Here is an 11,289-nt window from a genome sequence, read left to right as displayed (position 1 = left end):
CAAAAAAATTCCAATCTATTCATTAACAATCATGGCAGTACAAAGAACAAAAAAGGTAATAAAAGTTACAACCATGTTCGTGGAGCACTTAGCGACGACTACAAGCACTGGAGCGAGCCGAAGGTGCGCCGCTGTCATCGCCCCTCCCTCACCGAAGTCGGGCAAACCTTGTTGTAGTAGATAGTCGAGAAGTCATCGTGCTAAGGCCCCATAGGACCAGCGCAACAGAGTAGCAACCATCACTGATGAAGAAAGTCGTAGATCAGAAGGATCAAACCTGTAAACACCCAAACAAAGACGAACGAAGACCGGATGCAATCAAATCCACCAAAGACTAACACCAATCGAATCCCGCAAGATCCAATGGAGATAAACCTTCACATGCCCTCCTACGATGCTACATACATCATTGGGACATGGATAGAACATGGAAGACATTATTCCTACTACTAAGGGACATCACCGCCACCACACAGCTCCAACCAAGACACTGAACCTAACGAAAAGAGAACGGGTCCCTCCCAGGGGGGGGGGGGCGAAATCCTCCGCACCTCCACGGCCTAGTGGACCTTGGAGATGTGGCGGACCGCGATGGCGCCGACGGGAGGAGAAGAGCTTTTCTTGTGGAGGAGTATAGAGATGGAATAATTGGCCGTACATGCACGTCATTTTCACATGTCTACCTTTCCTCATTACACAATGTACATTTTTAGGATCGGCATGAAAACTTTTTTAATACACTTTAAACATTTTTCCGATACATGGTTTATATGTTTTGAACACTTTTTTGACTACACATAAACATTTCCAAACATTGGACATTTTTTATGAAAAGAATATTTTTCAATATACAGATGCATATTTCTTTAACCCACATTTTCAATGGGAGAAATTATTTTTTAATGGAATTAAAAAGGGTAACCTACGGGACCTTTTTTAAATTTTATAAAAATTTGTAAATTGTCCTCGAAAACTTTTTTTTCGAATATCTAAGACATTTCTTTAATATGTCACTTACATATTTTAATGCAACGAAACATTTTTTACATAGTATACACTTTTATTGAAATTGTCACAAACACATTTTTGAAACTTGTGAACATTTTTCATAAATGTAAATAAAAAAAATTTAAATGTACAAAACGTTTTCTCTGAATTATTTAAACATTGTTTTTACATTATATAAATATTTTTCTCGTACGTTAGTGTGTGATTTACCTATCAATAATATAATGTTCATCAAATTCTGATCGTGAATTACCTTATATTTTGATTAGAAGTTTGGTAAGTAAATTAAAGTGAAATTGATTCAAAAGGTAAGTAAATTAAGTTGATTGATTATTATATACATGAAAGGTTGGATGAAGGGGTGGTGAGAAGAAAGGTGAAATGGGAACCTTATTGTCACACCCTGATTTTCATGGCACAACACTTCAAGTAATAAATAATGATAAAATGTGGTTTGAGAAAAACTTTTGTGTGTTTTGGACTTTGCCTTGATTGGATTTTGTCTGTTGTTTGCAAGTGCTCTAAAAATCAAATAAATCCTCCAACTCTTATACTCCTTCTCCTTGATCCAAAACTTCTTCCCAATGATCATGCCATGTGTATAGTACAGTATAGAATTTTCTTACAAAAATAATTTGGCCAAATAGTATTTTCAAAAATTAGTTTTTCAAAAAACCCTGATTTGAGGTTTGCACTGCAAGTACTTAATTAAGGGAAGTAAAAATCTTTCCAAAAATATATTAGACCCCTATTAGATATAGGATACCCAGAAACCACAAAAATATAATTTTAAAAGTTATTTTCCTTTTATTTAAAAGGTTTTTCTTAAGGCCAGGAATGGTCTTTAATAGGGAAAAATTATTTTATTGTTTTAAAAATATTTGAAAAAAACAGGGAAACTCAATGGGCATATATTTCCTAGATATAAGAGTTTCAACACATGGTCATGTTCAAAATATTGGACAAAATCTCCCAAAACCATTTTTGCCAATTTCAAGGATTTGAAATATTTCTACAGGAAATATTTTCATTAAAATCCAAGAAAATTCCATCATGTCACAAATGCCCTATTTGGTGGTCTTGCCAAGTATCATGACTTGGAGAACAAGATAACATCATCAAATCCCCTCAAAACCATTTCTGACCATTTTAAAGTTTGAGCAACTTTACATTGCCAAACATTCCCAAATGTTATCAAACCTTCTGAACATTCTCAAATGTCCTAATTATACATCTAGACCAAGTGGCACAAGTTGGAGAACAAGTTAACTTGATCAAAGGGCCCCAAAACCCTTCTTGTTCAAAACCAAATTTGAACAACTCTACATTGGCAACTTTCTCCTTTTGATCTCAACTTTTGTGGACATGTTCTTAACCTCAAATTATGACACTACACCAAGTGGTGCATCAAGGAGAACAGATTTGCATGACTAAATCTTGGAAAGTCCATTTCTGCTGATTTCTAGGGTTTACAAAAGTTGCATTGGCAACTTTGCCCAAATGGACTCAATCTTAGTGAAACCTATTATTTTATCATACCATTTGACCCTGCCAAGCCTCATGACAAATGGAAATCATCTTCTTGCCCAAACCAACATCAAACACCTTCTGGCAGAATCTCAAAATTCATGTTTTAACCCCTTCCACTAATCTCCAAGAGTTCTCATTTTTACCACAGCCCCACCTAGCCCCCATCTACCTCTGGTGTGCTTCCCTGCCCGAGAGACAATGATGAAGGGGGGCAGGGATCCATTTTTATTCTTTGGACAACCACTTTTTCCTCCCTTTCTCATCTCTCTCTCACTCCTGGCGAGCCCCAGGGCATCCAATGCCTTTTCCCACATTGTTTACTCCCCTGTGCAGCCATTAGACACAAGTGGGCGCGTGAGGACACGAGGAAAATCCGCGGGTGCCGGCCATTTGCGCGCTCTGGAGCACGTCAGCGTGCTCCCGACCATTGACGCCGCTTCCCCCGACCACCTCGAGCCTCCCCCTCGCGCCAGTCGATGTGCCTCGACGTCCGCAACACGCCACCGCACTGGCCCCCTCCTTTGCCCCTCTGTCTTGCCCATGCCGCACGTGCCCAGAGCCGCCCGAGCCCACCAATGCGTGTGTGAGCTTGTGGCTCCACCTGGAGCTCGCCCCGCTCCCTCTCTCTCTTCCTGGCGCCCTAATCCACCCCCACTAATGCCGCAGACAAGTCCTTCCCCTCTCTCCTGGCCTCCCGAGCCGTTGCCGCGGCCACCCATGCGCCGCGTACACGGTGAGCCACGGGACGGCTATTTAAGGCCACCCCCGAGCCTCTTCTCCACTCCTTTGGCTCTCTCTCCCTCCCGTGCACACCTTGGACCAACCCACTTCCCTCCTCGTGCCCTCCTTGCACCTCCATGGCCGGAGCAATGCCGCCGGCCTCCGCCTAAATTCGCACCCACCACTCCTCCTTCTCCCCTCTAGACCACTCCAGCGCCCCCTCACCACCACCGCCGACTCGCCCCGCACTTCATTCCCTCCTCCCCGCGCTTGCCACACAGTCCCAAACCTCTCTGACGGCCACCCAAGCCATCACTGATGCAGCCATCCTCGGCATGCGTGTAACACATGGATGGGTGCGGCGTGGTCTCCTGAGCACGTCGGTGGGTGGGGCGTCGCCGGAGACGCCCTGTAGCCCCGGCAACCGCCGGCGGGAGCCGCTCCTCCTCGCGGCCAGAGCGCGCGCGGGAGGTGGAAGATGACCTGCCGTTGGGGCCCGCACGTCAGTGACCCAGCAGGCGGGCCCGTTCGCTTAAGTGGAAACGGCTTCGGCCGGATCCGCCTCCCCTGCGCGAAGGCGTACCCCCGCGAGGCCGCCTTCGACGTGGCCTCCCAGCGGGCGCGCGCGAGAGGCTGGGCCAGGCCCAGTGTGCTGCCCCGCTAATTCTCGCCCAGTGCATGCTGCTGCCTCCCTAGATCCAGCCCATTTAGGTAAATCCCTTTTTTTTTCTTTTTCTATGGACTGGTAAAATCCATAGAATATTCATATCACCTCCAAATTGCATTATTCAAATTTCTGGTAACTCATAAAATCATGATCTACCTGTTGGTCCAACATGCACATTTTTCCAGAAACTTTTTCTTCACAAACATTTATCAAACCTTGTTTTCCCATTTCTGTAATGAACTTTAGAAAATCACAGAGAGCCCATTTTTTATCCAAATTCCATGGTTCAAAATCCTAGATGTCTATAAGTTCAAAACTTAGTTTTTGAACATTTTTACTAATACTTTCTGTACCACCTCAAATAATGGTCTATTTCTTCATGTATAGCCAACTTTGCAAATTCATAGAGAAATCATTTGAACTCCAAATCCAGTGAAACCAGTTCCTAGATGCTTCTAAAATCATCATTTGTTAAATGGGTGCCTCTTCTCATTTTTGAAAATAATGTTTCTGTACACTTCTTGCAAACCCATTAATCCCTTGATTCCATCATATTGAAATGTTCAGAAATAACCACTGATCCAATTCCAATGAAACCACTCTAGTTATTCTTCATATAACCAGAGATGTCCCATAAAAGTCAAATCCATATTTTTAGAGCACTTTTATTTTTGCCTTGTGGTGTTGCTTATTGTGATTGTTTCCGACGTTAGTTGATGAAGTAGACGGAGTATTTGGAGAAGGACCAGAAGATTTCAAGACTCTGATGAACCAGGCAAGCAGCCCTTTGACCATGTCTATGAAACCCTTTTTACGCATGTCATATAGCACCATATTGTTGTTGCAACGGAATCATGATGAGGTGGTAACCACTTTGATGGTTTGACACCGTACTTCCTCGTTGATACTTGCATTGTGCATGACCCTACCTTCTTATGAGGGTTATGCCGGCGGGAGTAGATAGGATGCTAAAGTAGATGCTACGCAAAAAGGGACGGGTATATGCATGGTGAAGGAGACAAAGTATTTTCAAAAGACTTTTCGAAAACCCCATCGGGTGCCACTTATGCCCGGGGGAGATGATGAGTTGGGTAGCCTCTTGATGACGAAGTGGTGTACCGAGGCAAGTGTGTGTTGTTTTCAAAACGGATTGGTTTAAGTTGCGACCGTTATTCCAACCTTACATGTGCAACCACTCTACCCTTATATGGGAAAGGGCATTATTGATTACCTAGACCGATACTAGCTTGGAGCCCGCATTACTAGTGACGGGAGAGTTGTTGGTGCGCTCTCTCGGGACAGGGTCGTGCCAGGTAGGGCGGCCATGACTGTTTTCACAGGGCACCGGACACACTATTGGTACCCCGTGCTTGTGGTATGTGATGAATATGGGAGCGAGGCTCCACAACTTTATGATGTGTAATGTTAGGCATGGGGGTTACTACCAATCGAGTGGACTCCATGTTAGTGTCGTCTAGGGAAAGATAGTGATCGGGTGCTTACCCCGGGTACTTAAGGTATTGCGGGTCGTGGATGACACGGAAGTTCCCCGGATCTTGTGGGTACAGTGTGCAACCTCTGCAGAGTGTAAAACTATTCGAATAGCCGTGTCCATGGTCAAGGACAGTTGGGTAACCGCTCTTGGGCTACGTCCATATGTTTCTGAAAAACAACACAGATTGGTGATATTGATGATGTGACTCGTGAGGAAGTCACGATGAGCTTGAGCATGAGTTGTTCATAACTATTTCTCGATGTTGATGTCTGTAACCTCCTGATACTTGTTGCAGACGCACTCATGTCCTTGATAAATGTTGATCATACTTACATGAGAAAAACTAGCTTTCCGCAAAATGCCAATTAAGCAGTAGAGCTTTGCATAATTCTTTTGTTATAGCTCTTGGGTTGCTTGCTAGTACATTCAAACGTACTCACTGGCTTGTCCCTGGCTATTTACTTGGCCAGCCTTGAAAGAGCAGGTATACGAAGAAGCAATTTTGGTGACGATCGTGCGAGCTAGGACGCTTCCCAGTCAGAATGCTTGTAGGGTTAAGGCAGATGGCATGGGTCCAAGTTATCAATGAAGATCTCTGCTATGATGTTATACTCAAGACTTGACCATAATGGTCATAATTTATGTAAGACGGTATGTATGGATGTAAGACTCTTGTTATTGAGCTTCTGTGTGTCTAGTGAGCATTGATCTCTGGGATCACTGTACATGTGCATTCGGTGATCGCGACTTATGAGTCGGGGTCCCCACACTTATGTTCTTTTTAAGTAGTATAAGTAGTAGAGATTCACAAAGACCTTACGAAGTAATACATCAGTAAGCCTGAAGCCGCCATCTTGGTGACACATGTCGCTACTCCCATCCTCTTCATGAAAGGGTGCCGAATGTCCGAGCCAAATACCAATCATCCATCACATCAAAAGCCTAACATCTAAAGCCGGATGCCCCATCCAAGGCACAATGCTGGGACTGGGTGACACACCGGTTCGGCGCACTCTCAGTGGGTACCACACACACCCGCTGCAAGGACCTTCACCTCCGTCTTCCATCAATCCATCCGCAAAGCATATACTGACGCATCAATCTTACCAGTCCACTCTACCATTGATGTCATCACGATGCCAGACAGCGTCATCCTCCTGCGCGAGTCCATCGTCAAACATCGAACACCGAGCCTCTAAGGCTCCACACCACATAGATATCCGCTGCCATGAATATGTAGGTTGAAGCACCGCTCCACCAAAGATGCCGTCCACTGGTCCCTCGAGCCCACGTACACCTCCAAGAATGATGACCCTAAGGGGAAACAACGTAAGAGTGTCACCGTCATCTAATCTACTGATCTAGGATTCCCCAGAGGTATTGGCTGTAGTTGGGATCTTAACCTCGATGATGCCTTCATGAAGAAAACGAGGATAAGGGTGCCATCATCACCGGCTCCGGCCACCGACTACAGAACAAGTTTTCACCAGGATCTATCCCAACAAATCCATCCGACACCATGTGCACTGCCCCGACTGCCTTCAAAGCCCCAGATCTGGCCGCCTAGATCCGGCGACCATCCACATTAGCACCGACCACTGTATGAGTGCGCCACCACTGGAGCCTGGAAGGAGGCCCCCCACCCACCTCGCCAAACCGCCAGAGCCGCCGAGAAGGAACCGGCGCGCTCGTGACTGTCTCTGATCCAAACCAATCCTCTAGAAAAAACCACCATATCGCCGGCGCAGATCCTCCTTAGATAGGAACATCGCCACGCAATGCCGTCGCGGGAAGCCCGAGCTTCACCCGCGCCACCTTTCAGGGATGCCGCCCCGGGATCCAGGCCGAACATCGCCACTGCCATCGGCCACGTTTCGCCGCCGCTGACCCGCTGAGCCACCGACCACCATGACCATGGTCGTCCTGACCTCGCGAACGCGCCGAGAGTCCAGCACCACCCGATCTTGCACGACGACCTGCAGCGCCGCCGCCTCTACCCAGGATCACACCACCATCTTGCGCCGTTGCTGGAGGCGATCCGTGGCCGCGACACAGATCGGGGACAAGCGACCCGGCGCCATGCGGTGACCCGCCTCACCAGATCCGACGTGGGGGGAGGGAGGGTGGGGGTGGGGGGAGGGGGAAGAGCTCCTCCGCTGCCGTCGTCAGCCGCCCGGGGCTTCGCCCAGTGGCGACGGGGGGAAGGATGGGGATGGAGGCGCCTGACGGCGTTGTCTGTTCCTCTATATCATTGCGTTCAATAATGCCTTGAAGATACAACCTCCATGCATAAAAAAAAATACTATCTTTATTTCAAAATATAAGGTGTATTATTTTCGTGTTACATCCTGTAAAACATACAAATGTTTGACTTATGAAGAAATGCATACACCTTATATTTGGAAAGGTGGAGACTATATAAACTCTCAGATTGGAGTATATTATGTAGGCACCGATATCATGTTGGCTTGAGAAGACTTCTTTGCGAGTGATTTCTGGGCTCCTGAATACTCAGTATAAAGCACCTAAAAATGAATCTCGATCACGAGTTCATGACTCAATGGCAAGCCAGGGGATTCCCACTTCTGGGTGGGCTTATGAAAATGAAATCCACACCATTCTGAAATAACTCCTTTCATATCCATAGTGAACCCAAATTAATGAGTGAGGATCTGGTATGACCACGGGGTGCGGTGCCCCAATATTGTGGATCGCTGGATCTGAATCCAACGTTGCGGCAGTAAGAATATTTATGGTTCATTTTTTTTTTTGCGGATTGAATATTTATGGTTCATAATGGAGTAAAATTAGGAAAAGGAGCTGCCGTCGAGTATGGCGGCAGGAGGATACAACTTTGTGCAGGGCACACACGAATTAGATGGGCGATATGGAGATAAATAGGGGACCTAGGTTGCATGTGTGATGTACTTAGCTAGCTACACCATCTTGAGGGTTTCATGCATGCAAGTGTAGCAAAACTGGTTTTCTTGCAAATTTCAGTTAAAATTATTCCAGTTCTTTTTGCAAAAATGTCCGAAACATTTTCTTTGAATTATTTAAACATTGTTTTTGCATTATATAAAGATGTGTTTGAATGTCAAGTACATCTTTGAAAACGTGTGACATTCTAAAAATGTCACAAACATTTTTCATACAGGTGATTAACATTTTTCTATAGATGTTTTAACATTTCAAATGCATGATTAACATTTTTCAAAATTTCATGTAAAGTATTTGTAATATAAATACATTGTACACATATATTATATATTTTGAACTAAAAACAAATGTGAAAAGGAAACAAATAGAAATAAAAATGCAAAGAATAAACGGAAGGAAAAAAAACATGACATTAGATAGCGTGCGGTACTGGTCTGGCTGACACGTGTTCCCTGCAGGTGAGCCTTGCTTTGTACGACACGCACCAAGCAGCACATACCCGCATCCCGCAACTATACCTCGCTTCCTGCAAATTACTCTCTCCGTTCTAAAATAGATGATTCAACTTTGTACTTTAATATAAAGTTGAATCATCTATTTTGAAATGGAGGAAGTAGAAGCGAAAGTCGCCTCAATGGACCCTCTAAATCAGTGTTGCGTGTTGTATTGTTACGTATTCCATTCGTCCCATAATATAAGATCTTTTTTGACACTACACTAGAGTTAAGAAGTGTTTTACATTATGGGATGGAAGGAGTATGTCTTAACATTTCATTTTCTTAGCTATGCTTATAATTTTTAAATATTTAAAAACCAAAAACATAATAAATGTGAAAAATATTCACCATGCATTTTAAAAATGCTAACATAATGTAATTTTCCACACACACACACACACACACACACACACACACACACACACACACACACACACACACATATATATATATATAAACAATACTAAAAAATATTTATAAAGTTTGAAAAAATTATACCATTCAAAATAAATGTAATTCTAATGTTAAACATGTAGGAAAAGATGTTCCTTATGTATACGAACAATATACTATTGATACCTCCATTTTGCATCATGTTTTCTTACTGTTATTTATATTGTTTTATTGTATAATAATACTTATTGAAGTAATTTTAATGCTTTTTCTCTCATAATATGCAAGGTATGCACCAAGGCGGAGAAGTCCGGCAGCTAGAAATCTGGATCTGAAAAAACTACGTCAAGTTACCTATTCTGCACAACTCCAAATGAGCTGAAACTTCCTGAGGATTTTTTTATGGAATATTTAAAACTTATTGGAGCAAATAAGTATTATAGGGGGCCACCAGGTGGGCACAACCGATCTGGGCGTGCCAGGAGGCCCAGGCGCGTCCTGGTGGGTGCTGCCCTCCTTGGCCCACCTCCGGTGCCCATCTTCTGGTATATAAGTCATTTTGACCTAGAAAAAAAATAAGGAGAGGACTTTCGAGACGAAGCGCCGCCGCCTCGAGGCGGACCTTGGGCAGGAACACTTTTGCCCTCCGGCGGAGCGATTCCGCAGGGGGAACTTCCCTCCTGGAGGGGGAAATCATCGTCATCATCATCGCTAACAACTCTCCCATCTTGGGGAGGGCTATATTCATCAACATCTTCAATAGCACCAACTGCTCGCAAACCCTAGTTCATCTCATGTGTTCAATTTTTGTATCAAAACTATAGATTGGTGCTTGTGGGTGACTAGTAGTGTTGATTACATCCTGTAGTTGATTACTATATGGTTTATTTGGTGGGTGATTATATGTTCAGATCCATTATGCTATTTAATACCCCTTTGATCTTGAGCATGTTTATCATTTGTGAGTAGTTACTTTCGTTCTTGAGGTCATGGGAGAAATCATGTTGAAAGTAATCGTGTGAACTTGATATGTGTTCGATATTTTGATGATATGTATGTTGTCATTCTCTTAGTGGTGTCATGTGAACATCGACTACATGACACTTCACCGAGAGTGACAGAAGTTTAAACCCAGTTTATGCGCTATTGCGTAAGGGACCGATTGGATCCAAAAGTTTAATGCTTTGGTTAGAATTTATTTTTAATACTTTTCTTGTAGTTGCGGATGCTTGCGAGAGGGATAATCATAAGTAGGAGGTTTGTTCAAGTAAGAACAACACCTAAGCACCGTTCCGCGCACATATCAAATTATCAAAGTACCGAACACGAATTAAGCCAACATGATGAAAGTGACTAGATGAAATTCCCGTGTACCCTCAAGAACACTTTGCTTATCATAAGAAACCGTTTTGGCCTGTCCTTTGCCTCAAAAGGATTGGGCTACTTTGCTGCACTTTTGTTACTACTATCATTACTTGCTTGTTACAAATTATCTTGCTATCAAACTACTCCGCTACTTACAATTTCAGCACTTGCAGACATTACCTTGCTGAAAACCAATTGTCATTTCCTTCTGCTCCTCGTTGGGTTCGACACTCTTACTTATCCAAAAGGCTATAATTTACCCCATATATTTGTGGGTCATCAAGGCTATTTTCTGGTGCCGTTGCCGGGGAGTGAAGCGCTCTTGGTAAGGAAATATTATTACCACGTGCTGCAATTTATTGTCACTTGCTACTATGGACAACAATCCTTTGAGGGGTTTGTTCGGGGTATCTTCACCTCGACCGGAACCACAACTAGTTGCCCCTCAACCTACTGCACCTACTGAAAATATTAAATATGAAATTCCTTCGGGTATGTTAGAACAACTGCTAGCTAATGCTTATGCAGGAGATGGAACCAAACACCTTGATATGCATTTGATATATGTGGATGAAATATGTGGATTGTTTAAGCTTGCAGGTTTGCCAGGAGATGAAGCTAAGATGAAGTTTTTCCCTTTATCTTTGAAGGGAAAAGTATTGACATGGTATAGG

Source organism: Triticum dicoccoides, chromosome 1B, assembly GCF_002162155.2.
Source record: "Triticum dicoccoides isolate Atlit2015 ecotype Zavitan chromosome 1B, WEW_v2.0, whole genome shotgun sequence".
In the NCBI taxonomy this organism is placed as follows: Eukaryota; Viridiplantae; Streptophyta; class Magnoliopsida; order Poales; family Poaceae; genus Triticum; species Triticum dicoccoides.
This window is presented reverse-complemented; position numbering follows the sequence as displayed.